At 45.2% G+C, this 20,785-nt stretch overlaps 1 protein-coding gene across 1 annotated transcript in view; it reads left to right on the forward strand.

The window, feature by feature from the left end:
* GPC1 (glypican 1) overlaps positions 1 to 20,785 on the forward strand; it is a 322,306-nt gene that overhangs the window by 70,253 nt on the left and 231,268 nt on the right. The window lies entirely within an intron of this gene.

A 20,785-nucleotide genomic window follows, 5' to 3' on the forward strand; every position in this document is an offset into this window, starting at 1 on the left:
CTAGGACTGGGTCTGGTGGTGAAGTTCTGCCTTAAATCTAGTGAGACAGGACAATGTAAGCAAAGTAAAATGTTTTTAAAAACCCAGCAAATGTGACCAAGTGGAGGACACCTATGAAGATGACAAAGCAATACGGTAGCTCCCCGGAAGGAGGAATTACAAACTCCCTTTTAGCCAGTCTCTAATCATAGTCCTTGAAGCTCACTGTCCTTTATTGTGCACCGTGTTTTGCATCTGCAGTCACAGCATCTTCACCTGCTTCCATGCTGTTCCTGGGCTTGGTTATTCTTTTCTGGAAGATTATTTCAAGTCAGGTCACACTGTCCTGTCTCATTTCCTTCTGATTTTCCTGAATAAATCTCTTCCAGATCATGATGTTTAATGGCTGTGCCCAGCTCACTTATCACCTCTGCCTGACTAGCCCTGTAATCATGCGGGACCATGGATCTCTAGCAAATATCAGTTGCTTGCTTCCTATGCTCCCTGTTCATAGGGAGAGTGTAATCTTTTTTGAAATTTCACATCACTGGCCTTCCTCTCAAAATTCATGGCCTGTTTCCTCCCAGAGTGTCGTCCTCCCAAATCTACTAATTGTTTCCTTTATGGAGTATTGTCTAAGGATGTTTAATTGCAATAGGGTTATAACAGGTCTTTGTACATTTTGGGCCAGATCTGGAGGGGCATGGCTGATCTGCAAAGGTTGAGGTGGGGTGAGGGGGGGGAGGTGTTTGTGAGTGTGGGAATGTGTGCGCTCTTAAACATACCCTTTGCATGCATATGCACACACGTATCTTTAAAGCTCTTCTTTGCACTCCTCTGACCCTTATGCAGATTCTGTGTAGGGCTTGCACCTGGACAGTGTAATGAGCATTACTGCAGCAGAGAATTGGTCTAGGGCAGGGGTATCCTGGCCCCTTTCCTTACAGCTACATTGTTTCCCCGGTGGATCAGCAGCAGCAGGGAGGGAGCATGGTGTACAAGCTGGCTCTACATGACCTTACACTGGGACAATCTTCCCTGGACTGGGTAGGCCAGCCTTAGAGCCAGATTGTGTCACTGTTGCACTGCATCAGAGTCTGTGATCTGTATTGCCTCCAATTACTGTTTCCATACTGGGTTTTTAGACCATGTCTCTAAGATCCTGCTAGATTGCAGTGCAGAGAAGTGCCCACCTAGATTTTTCTCAATGAGCTGCTGTCTTCTTTTTCCATGTTACAGTAAATATTTATTACAACATACACACACCTGTCCTAGTTGACCATTTTTTAAAATCCCATTTAGTTGCTGTTCAGATTGTCCAATGTGATGATGTAGAACATGATCCTGCAAGTGCTTACCACGTTTCCCCACATCCTCTGACGTCAGTGTGAGCTGGGGGCGTTGCAGGAAATGTTCAGGATTAATACTATTATTTTTATTAGCAGATGAGGAAAGGGGTACAGGATCAGACCCCTCAATACATGATCCAGATAAGAAGCCCACAGGTTGGAAGAGGGGTTTATATAACAAATGTCCAAGCTGTTCTCATGTGGCTGTTACTTATGCTGTAGTTTCATTACAATAGTTTCATGTGCTGACAATGCTTGTGTAACTACATGTCCTAGACCTCCATCTTGCAGTTGACTCTTTCATAGGGTAGATTTTAGACTAGAATCTCTTTACTGCTCAAATGTATGTATGGTGCCTAGCACAATGGGGCTCTCATTCTGTTTGGATCTCTGGGTGCTACTGTATAGTGTATGTGTAAATGTATGTCTCTTTCTGTATATACATATTATTATAGAGAGACGTGTGTATAATTAAAACATTCCATAATAAAACACTCCCCTGCACACCTTTTTCGCCCTGGGAAGGGGATGAGAACAAACACGTGACAGATGATAGTCACATTGCTTAATGCACTACTAGAAAGTACTCGGATACTACAGTGATGAGTGTGGTAAAAGAACCTACATACAATAGAATATAAATATTAAATGTTCACTGGGCATTCCTATCTGTACAAAATCATCAATAACTATGCAACCAATATTCCTAAGTTTGATTATAAAGAGGAGAAATAATTGAATTCATATAAATATGGGGAATATCTGCTTAGGGCGACTGGATACAGGTTAGAGCTTTTCTGATGTAAATCACTGGTTCAAAACTTGCTCCTAACAACAGTGGTGGAAAGTTGTTGCCATGTAACAGCTATTCAGCTGTGTCTGTGAAATGAGTTAGAGGGCTTAAGTCAGTTCCTAACGGAGAGGTGAAAAACACCAGCAAAAATTCCAACACAACCAGCACTCATTGACACTTTAGTGACAGCCTTTGAAGAGCAGTCATGGAGCGAGTGGACACAGAGTCTTCATACTATCATAGATTTTACAGATTGAAAAGGCCTATTAAGTTCCTAGACCACACTCAGTCTGGAGCAGGACTGTACCATAAAGTTTATCTTTTTAGTTCTTTGTCATGTCCAGTTTTAAATGACTTGACTGACACCAATTCTCTTGGAACTCCATTGTACTGCCTAACTGATCTCACCACTACGCTTTTCCTGGTGGTCATCCTAAATTTTCCATTGCTTATTTTTTACCATATTACTCCTAGTTTTACCTCCATGGAATTACTGTTACCCATACTGAACTATCGGTGCCCATCTTATTGGCCAGTGTAGCAAATGCTGTAGCAAAACAACTCTTGGTCTCAATACAGCAGCATTATTCACCTGCCTTTTGTCATTTGATATTATAACACCATGATTGTGTGATATACAGAAATCCCTAAGAAGAGGCTCGTCACTATCAAGTTCTGGCTAGAGATGACTTCACTAGCCATTAATATGGCTTCAGTCCAAATTTAAGGAAAAATATTTTAAAAACTATGACTAACATTTCAAGTCTCACTTTTTTCAAAAATCCTTTTTCTGTTTCTAATCTCTCTGCTTTTGCCATCCAGAACCCTTCCATCCAGCCTGCCCAATAATCTGACTCAAGTTCTCAGTTCTAGATCCTTCCTTTAGACCATCTGATGTTGAGGAAGACCGTGGTGTTGTATTCTCCTTTTGCTGCACAACCATTAATATCAGGCCAATCTTTTGAATGTCAGTTCATTACAAGAGAGAGCCTGTTGAAGCTAAATTTATTTTATCAATCTCTTGGTGGGGGAGTACTCCACAGTTATGTATGTTGTGTATTGACTTTCTCTTTCTCCTAATGAAAAGCTTTTAAGTTGCTGTACTTAGATTAATTTTTGCATCTTGTGCAGTTGTTCTCTGGTTCCAAACAGACACATCGTGGTGGGAGTGTGCTATAGACCAGCAGATCAGAAGGATGAGGTAGACGAGGCTTTCTTCGGACAACTAACTGAAGTTTCCAGATCACAGGCCCTGGTACAAATGGGAGACTTCAATCACCCTGACATCTGCTGGGAGAGCAATACAGCAGTGCACAGACAATCCAGGAAGTTTTTGGAGAGTGTTGGGGTCAACTTCCTGGTACAAGTGCTGGAGCAACCGGCTAGGGGCCATGCTCCTCTTGACTTGCTGTTTACAAACAGGGAAAAATTGGTAGGGGAAGTAGAAGTGGGTGGCAACCTAGGCAGCAGTGACCATGAGATGGTTGAGCTCAGAATCCTCACAAAAGGAAGAAAGAGTAACAAAATATGGACTCTGGACTTCAGAAAAGCAGACTTTGACTCCCTGAGGGAACTGATGGGCAAGATCCCCTGGAAGCTAATATGAGAGGGCAAGGAGTCCAGGAGAGCTGGCTGTATTTTAAAGAAGCCTTATTGAGGGTGCAGGAACAGACCATCCCGAAGTACAGAAAGAATAGCAAATATGGTAGGCGACTAGCTTGGCTTAACACTGAAATCTTCAGTGAGCTTAAACTCAAAAAGGAAGCTTACAAGAAGTGGAAATTTGGACAGATGACTAGGGAGGAGTATAAAAATATTGCTAGAGCATGCAGGGATGTAATCAGGAAGGCCAAGGCACAACTGGAGTAGCAGCTAGCAAGGGATGTGAAGGGTAACAAGAAGGGGTTCTTCAGGTATGTTAACAAGAAGAAGGTCAGGGAAAGTGTGGGTCCCTTACTGAATGAGGTAGGCAACATAGTGACATGATGTGGAAAAAGCTGAAGTACTCATACTTTTTTTTTTTTTTTGCCTCGGTCTTCACAGACCAGGTCAGCTCCCAGACTGCTGCACTGGGCAACACAGTATGGGGAAGCAAAGCAAAGTGGGATGCAAATGGGGATGAGAAGAAGGCAAAAGGTTGCAGACTGCCCTCAGCACAAGCTAGACATGCCTCAGGTCACTACTAATTTGTGCTGGCTTTTACTGGCCCTCTAGAGCCATTACTCTAGCAATGATCACTAGAATGCATCAGACTCCCAACGCTGACCCTTCTCACCCGTACAGCGTTGAGGTCAGTTTTAAGTTCCTTTTGCGCCACTCCTAAGTGTGAGCAGGATCTAGCCCAAAATGTTTGTTTGCTTAAGTCAGTCAGGGAGAAGGAAGCAAACAGAAAGGAAAAGTTACTTTCAACATTTTATGCTGTTTGGGATCAGCACATATTTCACCCAAAATATAGGAGACACACTGAGAAGAAAATCAGAATATGGCACCATGTCTAATCCTCACACACGCACGTGACGTTTCTATCCTGGAAAAAGCCCTATTGTAGACACAGTTATAATTGGCAAAGGTGTTTTTGCCAGCAGATCTGATTTTTGTTTGGGGAACTAGTACAAGCTATACCAGCAAAAGCATTGTTTTGCTGCTATTAACTGCCTTACACTGGGAGGGTTTGCTGGTGTGGCTATACTGGCAAACCTTTTCTAGTGTAGTCTAGGCTTAAGTCACTGGGGATCTGATCTTACCATTTCTCACACTTGTTCACTGGGAGTTTTGGGGCTGTGAGATGCAGGATTGTGCCCTGTGCACGTGTGCGTGTGTACAGAAGCAGACAAAGTATATGCCAACCTTTCACTTTTATTACTGAATGTAACCTTTGGCTTTTTATAGTGAGTCATGTTGTTTCTCAACATCTTTATCACACATGTTTTGTCTTAAGAATGGGATTCTTAAAATCCTAAAGTGCCTATGGGTGTGATGTATATAAAGAGCAACATGTAGTGCATTTCCCATTTGGCTGTGCTCGATGCTCCAGCACGGGTCTCGTAGGTTAGAAGCTGTGAAATTGTCTCGCTGTGCTACAGTGTTTTTTGTCAGTTCCCTGAAAAATGGAAAGGGGGAGGGGGGGAACCCTGCAAGAAAGAACATAGCTGGCATTGCATTTTTTTGTTTGCTAAGCTTAATATCTGATTCTACAGCTTTGTCATGTAAGACTTTTTATTGTAAGCAGTACCTGCTATAGTTATAAGTCTATCCTTGAAAAATATAAAGCAGCATCTTCTGTTGTTCTGTTCAAGGAATTCACTTGATTTGTTATGTCTGCTAATTTACATTTTGTTTCATGTCAGCAAAACAAAATATCTGTTTCTGGGAAAAGTTACATCTTTAAATTAGCAGGGATACATTTATTTATATACTGAGACTGCCTTGCTCCCCCACTGCCCTTCTCATCCGTTGTATATATCTAGGGAGGGTCAGCTGAAGTGACAGAGCAGATGAAGAGAGAGGTGGACACTCAGGATATAGACGATTAAGTGCTTTTTGGGTCAATACCAACATCTTGAATTGCTCCAGGAAACCACTAGGAAGCCAATATGGTCTAAGTAACATCTTTATAGGTACAGCTGCCCAAGTACCTCATATGTAGGTGAGCAGCTGCCTTTTGCAATTGATGAAGTTGGAGTGATCTCCAGTATAGCATTGTGTAGAAAGACTCTTGGAGCTGACATAGGTATGGATGACTGCACAAGTGTAAGCACCTACACCGAGAGCAAGGCAGTGGAGAATCAAACTTGTTTGCCCATTGCAAGGAGATGTTTGTGCAATAGAGCTAGTTAAATTTTGACATTCAAAATTTTCAAATTTGAGGGGGAAATCAGGACAAAGGTCGATTACCTCTTCTCCCCCCCCCCTTTTTTTCTTTTGAAAAACTGTAGTAATGGTAAAAATTTTACATCATTTTTTTTTTAAAGAAAGGTGAGAAGAAGGTTGGAAAACAAAGTACAGAGTACTTTTCACTTCTTTTTTTAACAGCTCCATTTATTAACAAGATTAGTGCAGTTGCGTAGGCCTTAGTCTGCTCTCATTTACAGTGGTGTATATCAGAGGTAGCTCTTTTGGAGTTGACTGAAGTTACAGAACTATAAAGCCTAGTTTAATATGGAGAATAACGCCCTTGGTGCCATACCCAGACCCATAACCAGACTGAAGGAATTTAAAGGCTCCAGATCATTTCAGTTCCTTTGCCAGAACTTTCTTGAGAATACTGTCCCCAAAAACAAAGTTTGAGACTTGTTGATAATTAGCAAGATGGTTGGCATGAGAAGATGGCTTCTAGAGTATAAACCTACCAATCTCTTGAGTGCTGATGTGATTCCTTATTTAGAGGGAAGTGTTGATTCTCTATGATGCTGGTAGACCAGTGTCTCCCCACATGATTTTACCTGCCAGGAAGAACACTGGTCTTGAGTCTGCCCAAAACATAACTATAGAGAAGGCATTGTATCATCCCCTTCCCTAATGTGGATTATTAATTTGTATTGTGGTAATATCCAGAGTCCTTGACCAAGATCAGTGCCCCATTGTGCTAATCTCCGTAGAAACCCACAGTCAGATACTGTCCCTACTCTGAATAGTTGACAGTCTAATAGACAAAATGTACAAAGGATGGGAAAGGAAAGAGGTGCCCAGGATCACACAAGTCACTGGTTAAGCTGGGAATACAACTTAAGTCTCCTATCTCCTTGGTTCAGTGCCTTAGTCACTAGATTACACTGCCAACTATATCTCCTACCATAGAGGCGTCCAGTCCGCTTTGTATCCCAGTGAATCTCAACTGTGAAGTTCTCTATGTAGCCACAGGACAAGTATTGGGAATGAAAGTGGAAATACAAGGTGTCCTGGTTGTTGCAATGACATACTGTGCTCCCTGGAGAACTACAACTAGCGTACCAACTCCTTTCACAAATACCCTTTAGGAAGTGATTACCAACTGGACCAGAGACAAAAAAGAGTGATGCAGAGATTAAATGTTTCATAATGCTTTGCCCTTTGTCTAAGCTACCCATTCTCTCAGCCCTGGTCTACACTAGGACTTTAGGTCGAATTTAGCAGCGTTAAATCTATGTAAACCTGCACCCGTCCACACAATGAAGCCCTTTATTTCGACTTAAAGGGCTCTTAAAATCGATTTCCTTACTCCACCCCTGACAAGTGGATTAGCGCTTAAATCGACGTTGCCGGCTCAAATTTGGGGTACTGTGGACACAATTCGATGGTACTGGCCTCCGGGAGCTATCCCAGAGTGCTCCATTGTGACCGCTCTGGACAGCACTCTCGACTCAGATGCACTGGCCAGGTAGACAGGAAAAGAACCGCGAACTTTGGAATCTCATTTCCTGTTTGGCCAGCGTGGCAAGCTGCAGGTGACCATGATGGAGTCCCAGAATCGCAAAAGAGCTCCAGCATGGACCGAACGGGAGGTACGGGATCTGATTGCTGTTTGGGGAGAGGAATCCGTGCTATCAGAACTCCGTTCCAGTTTTCGAAATGCCAAAACCTTTGTCAAAATCTCCCAGGGCATGAAGGACAGAGGCCATAACAGGGACCCGAAGCAGTGCTGTGTGAAACTGAAGGAGCTGAGGCAAGCCTACCAGAAAACCAGAGAGGCGAACGGCCGCTCCGGGTCAGAGCCCCAAACATGCCGCTTCTATGATGAGCTGCATGCCATTTTAGGGGCTTCAGCCACCACTACCCCAGCCGTGTTGTTTGACTCCTTCAATGGAGATGGAGGCAATACGGAGGCAGGTTTTGGGGACGATGATGATGATGATGATGAGGTTGTAGATAGCTCACCCTGTACCTGGAGCCAGTACCCCCCGAACCCACGCAAGGCTGCTTCCTGGACCCAGCAGGTGGAGAAGGGACCTCTGGTGAGTGTACCTTTTAAAATACTATACATGGTTTAAAAGCAAGCATGTGAAAGGATTATTTTGCCCTGGCATTTGCGGTTCTCCTAGATGTAGTCCTAAAGCCTTTGCAAAAGGTTTCTGGGGAGGGCAGCCTTATTGCGTCCTTCATGGTAGGACACTTTACCACTCCAGGCCAGTAACATGTACTCGGGAATCATTGTAGAACAAAGCATTGCAGTGTATGTTTGCTGGCATTCAAACAACATCCGTTCTTTATCTCTCTGTGTTATCCTCAGGAGAGTGAGATATCATTCGTGGTCACCTGGTTGAAATAGAGTGCTTTTCTTCAGGGGACACTCAGAGGAGCCCATTCCTGCTGGGCTGTTTGCCTGTGGCTAAACAGAAATGTTCCCCGCTGTTAGCCACAGGGAGGGGGGAAGGTTGAGGGGGTAGTCACGCGGTGGGAGGAGGCAAAATGCGACCTTGTAACGAAAGCACATGTGCTATGTATGTAATGTTAACAGCAAAGTTTACCCTGAAAGAGTGTAGCCACTGTTTTATAAAATGTGTCTTTTTAAATACCGCTGTCCCTTTTTTTTTCTCCACCAGCTGCATGTGTTTCAATGATCACAGGATCTTCTCCTTCCCAGAGGCTAGTGAAGCTTAGAAAGAAAAAAAAATGCACTCGCGATGAAATGTTCTCCGAGCTCATGCTGTCCTCCCACACTGACAGAGCACAGATGAATGCGTGGAGGCAAATAATGTCAGAGTGCAGGAAAGCACAAAATGACTGGGAGGAGAGGTGGCGGGCTGAAGAGAGTAAGTGGCGGGCTGAAGACAGGGCTGAAGCTCAAATGTGGCGGCAGCGTGATGAGAGGAGGCAGGATTCAATGCTGAGGCTGCTGCAGGACCAAACCAGAATGCTCCAGTGTATGGTTGAGCTGCAGCAAAGACAGCTGGAGCACAGACTGCCACTGCAGCCCCTCTGTAACCAACCGCCCTCCTCCCCAAGTTCCATAGCCTCCACACCCAGATGCTCAAGAACGCGGTGGGGGGGCCTCCGGCCAACCAGCCACTCCACCACAGAGGATTGCCCAAAAAAAAGAAGGCTGTCATTCAATAAATTTTAAAGTTGTAAACTTTTAAAGTGCTGTGCTTAAAGTGCTGTGTGGCATTTTCCTTCCCTCCTCCACCACCCCTCCTGGGCTACCTTGGTAGTCATCCCCCTATTTGTGTGATGAATGAATAAAGAATGCATGAATGTGAAGCAACAATGACTTTATTGCCTCTGCAAGCGGTGATTGAAGGGAGGAGGGGCGGGTGGTTAGCTTACAGGGAAGTAGAGTGAACGAAGGAGCGGGGGGGTTCATCAAGGAGAAACAAACAGAACTTTCACACCGTAGCCTGGCCAGTCATGAAACTGGTTTTCAAAGCTTCTCTGATGCGTACCCCGCCCTCCTGTGCTCTTCTAACCGCCCTGGTGTCTGGCTGTGCGTAACCAGCAGCCAGGCGATTTGCCTCAACCTCCCACCCCGCCATAAACGTCTCCCCCTTACTCTCACAGATATTGTGGAGCACACAGCAAGCAGTAATAACAGTGGGGATATTGGTTTCGCTGAGGTCTAAGCGAGTCAGTAAACTGCGCCAGCGCGCCTTTAAACGTCCAAATGCACATTCTACCACCATTCTGCACTTGCTCAGCCTGTAGTTGAACAGCTCCTGACTACTGTCCAGGCTGCCTGTGTACGGCTTCATGAGCCATGGCATTAAGGGGTAGGCTGGGTCCCCAAGGATACATATAGGCATTTCAACATCCCCAACAGTTATTTTCTGGTCTGGGAATAAAGTCCCTTCCTGCAGCTTTTGAAACAGACCAGAGTTCCTGAAGATGCGAGCATCATGCACCTTTCCCGGCCATCCCACGTTGATGTTGGTGAAACGTCCCTTGTGATCCACCAGAGCTTGCAGCACTATCGAAAAGTACCCCTTGCGGTTTATGTACTCGGCGGCTTGGTGCTCCGGTGCCAAGCTAGGGATATGGGTTCCGTCTATGGCCCCACCACAGTTAGGGAATCCCATTGCAGCAAAGCCATCCACTATGACCTGCACATTTCCCAGGGTCACTACCCTTGATATCAGCAGATCTTTGATTGCGTGGGCTACTTGCATCACAGCAGCCCCCAAAGTAGATTTGCCCACTCCAAATTGATTCCCAACTGACCGGTAGCTGTCTGGCGTTGCAAGCTTCCACAGGGCTATCGCCACTTGCTTCTCAACTGTGAGGGCTGCTCTCATCTTGGTATTCATGCGCCTCAGGGCAGAGGAAAGCAAGTCACAAAGTTCCATGAAAGTGCCCTTACGCATGCGAACGTTTCGCAGCCACTGTGAATCGTCCCAGACCTGCAACACTATGCGGTCCCACCAGTCTGTGCTTGTTTCCCGAGCCCAGAATCGGCGTTCCACAGCATGAACCTGCCCCATTAGCACCATGATGCATGCATTGTCAGAGCCCATGCTTTCAGAGAAATCTGTGTCCATGTCCTGATCACTCTCGTGACCGCGCTGACGTCGTCTCCTCGCCCGGTAGCGCTTTGCCAGGTTCCGGTGCTGCATATACTGCTGGATAATGCGTGTGGTGTTTAATGTGCTCCTAATTGCCAAAGTGAGCTGAGCGGCCTCCATGCTTGCCTTGGTATGGCGTCCGCACAGAAAAAAGGCGCGGAACGATTGTCTGCCGTTGCTCTGACGGAGGGAGGGGCGACTGACGACACAGCTTACAGGGTTGGCTTCAGGGAGCTAAAATCAACAAAGGGGGTGTCTTTACATCAAGGAGTATTTCAGGCAGGACTTCACGGAGGGTTCCAATAAGAAATGGTGCACCTAAGTTATCGTTCTTATTGGAACGAGGAGGTTAGCCTGGCCTCTGATTGATACATGGCTAGATTTACCTCGCTGCACCTTCTCTGTGAGTGACTGCAGGAATGAGTCCCCTAGACAGGGGAGGAGGCAAATGAGTACAAAACAAATCTGGTCTATTTCTTGTTTTGACCCACTCCATCTATCTTTTACATCTTTGGCTGGCAGCAGATGGTGCAGAAGGACTGCATGCCATCCACATCTCATGGCTGCTCGGCAGAAGATGGTACAGTACGACTGCTAGCCATCCTCATCTCTTGCCTGCCTGGCAGAAGATGGTACAGTACGACTGCTAGCAATCCGTATCGCCTGCCCGCTCACCATAAGACGGTTCAATAGGACTGACTGCAGGACTAAAGAGAATGACCTGGTCAAGTCACTCCAAATTTAGTCTCTGCGCCCATGTCTGCCCAGGCGCTCCCAGCCGACGTGGCCAGGAGCACCTCGGACACGACGAGGACTACCAATCGTATTGCACCGTCTGCTGCCAGAAGGCAATGGGTTGCTGCTACTGTGTAGCAAAGCCGTACCGCGTCTGCCAGCACCCAGGAGACATAGGGTGATGGTTACCTGAGTGGGCTCCATGCTTGCCATGGTATGGCATCTGCACAGGTAACTCAGGAAAAAAGGCGCGAAACGATTGTCTGCCCTTGCTTTCACGGAGGGAGGGAGGGAACGGGGGCCTGACGATACGTACCCAGAACCACCCACGACAATGTTTTAGCCCCATCACGCATTGGGATCTCAACCCAGAATTCCAATGGGCAGCGGAGACTGCGGGAACTGTGGGATAGCTACCCACAGTGCAATGCTCCGGAAGTCGACTCTAGCCTCGGTACTGTGGAAGCCGAGTTAATGCACTTAATGCACTTAAAGCATTTTCTGTGGGGACACACACACTCGAATATATAAAACCGATTTCTAAAAAACCGACTTCTATAAATTCGACCTTATTCCGTAGTGTAGACATACCCTCAGAGAGGTCTGCACCTCTGTGCTTATATGTAGAAGCCCTGTCTTTGCTATTAAGGATCTTAAAGATTTCTGGAGCCATCTGTATTAACAAGGTAAATTACTAAAATACACTTTAGAAAACCCCACTCCCTGATTCTGTATCAAGTTTCAGTCCTGGGCAGATTGTGACTGATATGAGTTTATAATGCAAAATCAACAGACTCTTCCTCTAGTGGACTATTATTACTAGTAAAGATGTTTTACAATACAGAAGATATTACAATACTACTTTTTTAAATCCTTTTTTAAATTTAAATTGATGTACAGAATCTGATCTCGCTTCCTGTGAATTCAATGAGAGTTTCGCTATTGACATCAAGGGGAAGAGGATCTGACCCATAATTTGAAAGAGAGGAAAATAAATGGGGAGGGGGTGTTTGTTTTTGAAAGAGAGAATGTATGGTGGAAGGTCAGAGGGCAATTTCTTTTGCTTCCTCAAGGGAATTAAGATTGGCTGCAGATCAGCCAGCAAAGACTCCCAGAAATACTGCTTAAATAAAGAATTTGTTTGTCAGCCAGGAAGAGGCACTCAAGTTTTGGCACTGGTGCTTCGTGTTAAATACTGACAGGCAGCATATTGTATGGTAGTCATTACAATGACAGTAGGAAGCTAATCAGTGTGCTAGGTGGAGAGGTTTAAAGGGAGGATTAGAAGGAGACTGTTTTCCTTGCAGCCTTCCATTGTGGAACATAAACATAGTTTCTTTTATAAAACACTGTCTTGGGAGTTCTAATTCTCAGAACATTTGCGGTGCTTCTACATGCAGTTACTGGCAATTGTTTAATTCAGCTCTTGAAAATTAGCTTTTGTTATGGCACTGGGTTGGGTGTAGCTATGCAGTTTGTCTCCTGTAATTGATCTGCTAAATAATTTATCAAATTATTATTCTAGAGTCAGTTTTCCAACCATGAATTTCACTTTAGTGTCCCGATTCTCTCCGAACCGAGCCTATCCTTTCCTCTGTGTTCCCCTGGCTATATGTTTGGGAATCATTGCTCAGTTACCAACTGACCAAGGAGGGTTTTTAAGTTAAGAACTGATAGGAATTTTACTTCAGGAGCCTGCTTTTTCTGTTCTATCTTGCTCTTTATCCTTCTAAGGACAGGATGACACCAATAATGGAAATGTCGGAGATTGCTGTGGATATACGGAGATAATTGCTTGTTGGTATTTTTGCATAGTAGGAAGCATCAGTTCTGATGATAATCTTTTGTGTGAGAGAGAAAACTTGATGTCTTTTTTTATTTAATTACTGTTTTCTTCCTTACAGGACATTTTTAAAAGTAGGTTTCATCCTTTTAGAATTCATTTTCTATTTTTTTTTGTAAGGTTGAAACTGAAATTTGTGTCCATTTCCATATTTTTGATTGCTCAGTTTCACAGCTTCCACAGGGTTGATTTGCTGTTGTTGTAGGATTCTACAGGAGGGTTGAGTTGTTGTCACAGCATGTTACATTTTTATGTTTAAGGGGGAATCCCTTCCCTCAAGTGTTTTACATTCAGGAAAAAGCATATAATAATTGGGCTTTTGAAAATGGCTTTAAGAAAAAGCAAATGAGGTAAAATTCTAGGCCTTTCCAACTTTGATAATGTGCTTTAAGGAAATAATTGTACTCAGATCATACCTCCAGTGTTCCAAGACTTACAGTATCTGGTGTTTTTTTAATATATCTCCAGCTCCTGGAATCATGTTAATACGTGATAATATGTTATCCATCTCTTATATAGCACTTTTCGTCAATAAATCTCAATGCACTTTCAATTCCTGGATCTGAGTATTCATTGTGTAAAAAAACAAACAAACAAACAAAAAAAACATTCCAACCTTTATAGCTGTAGAGCAGTGGTTCGCAAACTTGTTCCACCACTTGTGCAGGGAAAGCCCCTGGTGGGCCGGGCCAGTTTGTTTACCTACCACGTCTGCAGGTTCGGCTGATTGCAGCTCCCACTGGCCGCAGTTCGCTGCTCCAGGCCAATGGGAGCTGCTGGAAGCGGCAGCCAGTAAGTCCCTTGGCCTGTGCTGGAACAAGTTTGGGAACCACTGCTGTAGAGAAAAGCGTGAAAATGTGAACCCTAATCGCTCAATCAGAAGAAAAAGAACTGAGCATTTATTTAATTGGTGTGATTTGGTTTAAAAAAAAAAATCTCATGAGATCTGGGGGCCTGACTCCTGATTTTTGAACACATGGACTTGGTAATACTGCTTTTCTTTGGCGGGAGAGAAAAAGAGCCTTACAAATATCTGGTTTCAGAGTAGCAGCCATGTTAGTCTGTATTTGTAAAAAGAAAAGGAGTGCTTGTGGCACCTTAGAGACTAACCAATTTATTTTAGCATAAGCTTTCGATGAAGTGAGCTGTAGCTCACGAAAGTTTATGCTCAAATAAATTGGTTACTCTCTAAGGTGCCACAAGCACTCCTTTTCTTTTTACAAATATCTGTTTAGGGCAGCGAAGAAAACTACCAGTAAAGATGAAAGAAAAAGGCATCACGTTAGCGTGGAGTGTGTTAATTGTCTAGGGTCCAAGCTCAAAGAATCGTAGAATCATAGAATAACAGAGTTGGAAGGGACCTCTGGTGGCCATTTAGTCCAACCCCCTGCCCAGAGCAGGACCAATCCCAACTAAATCATCCCAGCCAGGGCTTTGTCAAGCCTGATCTTAAAAACTTCCAAGGAAGGGGATTCCACCACCGCCCTAGGTAACGTATTCCAGTATTTCACCACCCTCCTAGTGAAAAAGTTTTCCCTAATATCCAACCTAAATCTCCCCCACTGCAACTTGAGACCATTACTCCTTGTCCTGTCATCTATCACTGAGAATAGTCTAGATCCATCCTCTTTGGATCCACCTTTCAGGTAGTTAAAAGCAGCTATCAAATCCCCCCTCATTCTTCTCTTCCATAGACTAAACAATCCCAGTTCCCTCAGCCTCTCCTCGTAACTCATGTGTTCCAGACCCCTAATCATTTTTGTTGCCCTTCGTTGGACTCTCTCCAATTTATCCACATCCTTCTTGTAGCATGGGGCCCAAAACTGGACACAGTACTCCAGATGAGGCCTCACCAATGTCAAATAGAGGGGAACGATCACGTCCCTCAATCTGGCAGTGCCCCTACTTACACATCCCAAAATGCCATTGGCCTTCTTGGCAACAAGGGCACACTGCTGACTCATATCCAGCTTCTCGTCCACTGTCACCCCTAGGTCCTTCTCTGCAGAACTGCTGCCGAGCCATTCAGTCCCTAGTCTGTAGCGGTGCATTGGATTCTTCTGTCCTAAGTGCAGGACTCTGCACTTGTCCTTGTTGACCATCAGATTTCTTTTGGCCCAATCCTCCAATTTGTCTAGGTCCCTCTGTATTCTATCCCTACCCTCCAGCATATCTACCATTCCTCCCAGTTTAGTGTCATCCGCAAACTTGCTGAGGGTGCAATCCACACCATCCTCCAAATCATTAATGAAGATATTGAACAAAACCGGCCCCAGAACCGACCCTTGGGGCACTCCGCTAGATTCCGGCTGCCAATTAGACATGGAGCCATTGATTACTACCCGTTGAGCCCGACAATCTAGCCAACTTTCTACCCACCTTGTAGTGCATCCATTCAGCCCATACTTCCTTAACTTGCTGACAAGAATACTGTGGGAGACCGTGTCAAAAGCTTTGCTAAAGTCAAGGAATAACACGTCCACTGCTTTCCCTTCATCAACAGAACCACTTATCTCATCATAGAAGGCAATTAGATTAGTCAGGCATGACTTGCCCTTGGTGAATCCATGCTGACTGTTCCTGATCACTTTCCTCTCGTCTAAGGGCTTTAGAATTGATTCCTTGAGGACATGCTCCATGATTTTTCTAGGGACTGAGGTGAGGCTGACCGGCCTGTAGTTCCCAGGATCCTCCTCCTTCCCTTTTTTAAAGATGGGTACTACATTAGCCTTTTTCCAGTAGTCCGGTATTTCCCCCGATCGCCATGAGTTTTCAAAGATAATGGCCAATGGCTCTGCAATCACATCCGCCAATTTCTTTAGCACTCTCGGATGCAACGCATCTGGCCCCATGGACTTGAGCACGTCCAGTTTTTCTAAATAGTCCCGAACCACTTCTTCCTTCACAGTGGGCTGTCCACCTCCTCCCCATGCTGTGCTGCCCAGTGCAGTAGTCTGGGAGCTGACCTTGTTCGTGAAGACAGAGGCAAAAAAAGCATTGAGTACATTAGCTGTTTCCACATCCTCTGTCACTAGGTTGCCTCCCTCATTCAGTAAGGGGCCCACACTTCCCTTGGTTTTCTTCTTATTGCCAACATACCTGAAGAAACCCTTCTTGTTACTCTTAACATCCCTCGCTAGCTGCAACTCCAGGTGTGATTTAGCCTTCCTGATTTCATTCCTACATGCCCGAGCAATATCTTTATACTCTACCCTGGTCATTTGTCCAATCTTCCACTTCTTGTAAGCCTCTTTTTTGTGTTTTAAGATCAGCAAGGATTTCCCTGTTAAGCCAAGCTGGTCGCCTGCCATATTTACTATACTTTCTACATATCAGGATGGTTTGTTCCTGTAACCTCAATAAGGATTCTTTAAAATACAGCCAGCTCTCCTGGACTCCTTTCCCCCTCATGTTGTTCTCCCAGGGGATCTTGCCCATCAGTTCCCTGAGGGAGTCAAAGTCTGCTTTTCTGAAGTCCAGGGTCTGTATTCTGCTGCTTTCCTTTCTTCCTTGTGTCAGGATTCTGAACTTGACCATCTCATGGTCACTGTCTCCCAGGTTCCCATCCACTTTTGCTTCCCCTACTAATTCTTCCCAGTTTGTGAGCAGCAGGTCAAGAAGAGCTCCGCCCCTAGTTGGTTCTTCCAGCACTTGCACCAGGAAATTGTCCCCTACAGTTTCCAAAAACTTCCTGGATTGTCTGTGCACCGCTATATTGTTCTCCCAGCAGATATCAGGATGATTGAAGTCGCCCATGAGAACCAGGGCGTGCGATCTAGTAGCTTCTGCGAGTTGCCGGAAGAAAGCCTTGTCCACCTCATCCCCCTGGTCCGGTGGTCTATAGCAGACTCCCACTATGACATCACCCTTGTTGCTCACGCTTCTAAACTTAATCCAGAGACTCTCAGGTTTTTCTGCAGTTTCATACTTGAGCTCTGTGCAGTCATACTGTTCCCTTACATACAGTGCAACTCCCCCACCTTTTCTGGTCTCCCTGTCCTTCCTGAACAGTTTATACCCATCCATGACAGTACTCCAGTCATGCGAGTTATCCCACCAAGTCTCTGTTATTCCAATCACATCATAATTCCCTGACTTTGCCAGGACCTCCAGTTCTCCCTGCTTGTTTCCCAGGCTTTGTTTATTTGTATATAGGCACTTGAGATAACCCTCTGATCGCTCCTTGTTCTCAGTATGAGGCAGGAGCCCTCTCCTCTCACACGCTCCTGCTCGTGCTTCCTCCCCGTATCCCGCTTCTCCACTTATCTCAGGGCTTTGGTCTCCTTCCCCCGGTGAACCTAGTTTAAAGCCCTCCTCACTAGGTTAGCGAGCCTGCTCGCGAAGATGCTCCTCCCTGTCTTCGTTAAGTGGAGCCCGTCTCTGCCTAGCACTCCTCCTTCTTGGAACACCATCCCATGGTCGAAGAATCCAAAGCCTTCTCTCAGACACCACCTGCGTAGCCATTCATTGACTTCCACGATTCGACAATCCCTACCCCGGCCTTTTCCTTCCACGGGGAGGATGGAGGAGAACACCACTTGCGCCTCAGACTCCTTTATCCTCCTTCCCAGAGCCACGTAGTCTGCAGTGATCCGCTCAAGGTCATTCTTGGCAGTATCATTGGTGCTCACGTGGAAAAGCAGGAAGGCGTAGTGGTCCGAGGGCTTGATGAGTCTCGGCAGACTATCCGTCACATTGTGAATCTTAGCCCCTGGCAAGCAGCAGACTTCTCTGTTTTCCCGGTCAGGGCGGTAGGTAGATGACTCAGTCCCCCTGAGGAGAGAGTCCCCGACCACCACCACCCGCCTCCTTCTCTTGGGAGTGGTGGTCATGGAACCCCCAACCTTAGGGCAGTGCATCTCATGCCTTTCAACTGGTGGAGTCTCCTTCTGCTCCCTTCCCCCAGACGTATCATCTGGGCCATTCCCCGCAATGGTACTTGTGGAGGGAACATGAAAACGGTTACTTACCTGTATCTGCGTTGCTGGTACATGGACGTTCCCCCTTCTTCTGGAGGTCACATGTTGCCAAATTTCTTCACCGTCCTCCTGTCCCTGCTGCGCAGCCTGCTCTGAATCTTCAGAACCTTGTGCCCGTAGAAGCATATCCTGACATCTGTCCAGGAAATCTTCAGTTTCTCTTATGCAACGCAGGGTCGATACCTGTTGCTCCAGACCTTGAACCTTCTCTTCCAATATGGAGACCAGCTTGCACTTTGTACACACAAAGTCGCTTCTGTCCTGTGGAAGAAAGACAAAGATGGCACATCCACTGCAGGTTACAACAACTGAACACTCCCCATCCATATTACCTTCCTACTATGAGCTTCCTCAGGAGATGCAGTAATTACTCAGAGAAGTCGTTAGCATGTAAGCCTCAGTGGGCTCACCCCAGGCGAACTCCCAGGCGAACTCCTGCTGTTTGCTGCTCTGCTGTTCCCCGCTGCTCAGCTGGTTCTCCGCCGTTCGCGGAGTGCTGGCTTTTTTAAACAGCCAGGCTCACCTGAAACAAAACACTCCCAACTCCTGCCCTTTTCAGCCAACCAATCAAGCACTCGCTCAAACGTTCAAGCTGCCCTCACTACAAACACTCCGATCCTCTCACCAAACACACACTCAGATACCCAGACAGTTGATGTAAATGAAAATTTGTCCTAAGCAGGAACTTCAGGCATAGGTCCCTAATGGGGATTTTGAGTATTGCGTGATCAATTTTTGTGGACTTGTTTCTGTGATTTTCCTTCTTACAGAATAACTCAGGCTCTGAAATGTGACTCTTTCTTAAGCAAGAGAGCCTCAGTTCTGCAGTATGGACATGGATGAGTTAGGCCTTTCCCCTTCCTCTTTTCAACCAGAAGTATTTTCTTTGTTTCCTCTTGGTGGATCAGGTGTTCTGTAATTAATTCTGGTAGATGGGAGCAGCCCTGCCTTTCACTGTAGATTGGCCAATATTGAAGGGGGGGGGAAAAACCTACAAGCATTATAATTTTTAAATTGTCAGAAGCTGCTGTAGAAGTGATCATATTAAATACCCTGCTGGTAAAAACAGATAGTGAACCTATCCTATTGTACACAGTGGCCATTGAATTTGAGCAGGTGATAACGTACTTTGGGTGTCTATCATGTGAGCATTGTATATGAAGGGAAAAATCTTTGAATCTTTCTGACGCATCCTCCCTCATCTGTTTTTACCTCATATTTTGTTCATTACATGGGGTTTCCACCAACTTATGGGAAACTGATGGTCGCAATGTTATCTTCATCAGTCGCTCGTCTGACATGAATCACCCAGAGCTGAACTGCCATGGCCATAAGTATTGTGTTATCCTCCTTCCTCCATCAAGTTAACCATCTTATTTTCACCCTGGGAATGATTCCTGAGTGACTCACCTGGATCAGCAATTCCATATCAGACAACCAGAATTTCCCCCCTCACTGCCCCATTTGAATTGATATGGCCTGACCAGCGATTGCCGAGACTTCTTGCCCCTGTCGGGGAAGTCACAGATTTATAGCCTCTTGCTTTAGACTTGCCAGCTTCCCTTTCTAGAAGGGGAAGGCACATGCTACTGGGGGCTGAGCAAGGCTGAACAGAACCTCTGGTTCACTTCGTTTTCCGATGAAGTGAGCTGTAGCTCACGAAAGCTTATGCTCAAATAAATTGGTTAGTCTCTAAGGTGCCACAAATACTCCTTTTCTTTTTGCGAATACAGACTAACACGGCTGTTACTCTGAAACCTTTCGTTTTCAGTGGCATCCTCACCATCTCTGTTACTGTAACTGTGATCCTCACTGCCATTATCTCTTCCCCCCTCCCCCTCCATATTCAACTCCAGCATAGAGGTTGAGGGCATTGCAACATTTGTGCCGCCCTTCTGTGCGCTAAGTGAGGCTAATTCGTTTTGCACTTGAGTCTTTCTCAAGCACTCAGTTGTGGATGTGAAGGTTAAATTGCATGACAAAGAATTGATTTTTTTTCATATGCTTGCCTTAGAGGCATTCTGATCAAGTGGCTGAGTATTCTTACGCACGCCTCTCCAAGCAAGCACACCTTAATCAAGCACTCACTTGAATGTACGAACTGCCTTCATTAAGAGGGCTGGTGTTTCAAAGATGCCCTGTGTTTAATTCCAGTTGTCTGCTTAATTAGACATTTGAGAGGCCTGTTAATTGATTGATGAACAATTAAAACAGCGCCAGCGTCTCTCTGGACTAAGATGCATTCAGCAGCTAAACCCTGTTGTCTGCCCCTTTAGGAATTTGCAGTTAGTTAGTTGTTTACATGTGCCTGTCTTGGTCTGTAGCCTTAGAAACCCACAACACAAGCACATTAAAAATATCTCTAAATAAACCCATGTTAGTGTGCTGTGCATGTGTTGCAGTCAGAGGCACAGTTACACACAGGGATAATAGGGCAACAGAAAAAAATAGAAGCTACATACAGTAACCTCCCTTCCCCCGACTTTTACATTTTTGTCTTTACAGAATATTTTATAATTAGATTGGGGTCATGGGGAGCTCTTATGCAATGAATGCTAATTATCTTTAATAAAAAAAAGTTTAGGAAATCATTGATTAATTTTGTTTCAGGCTGTCCATGACCATCAATATAGCAA

Source organism: Lepidochelys kempii, chromosome 9 (assembly GCF_965140285.1).
Source record: "Lepidochelys kempii isolate rLepKem1 chromosome 9, rLepKem1.hap1, whole genome shotgun sequence".
NCBI lineage: Eukaryota > Metazoa > Chordata > Testudines > Cheloniidae > Lepidochelys > Lepidochelys kempii.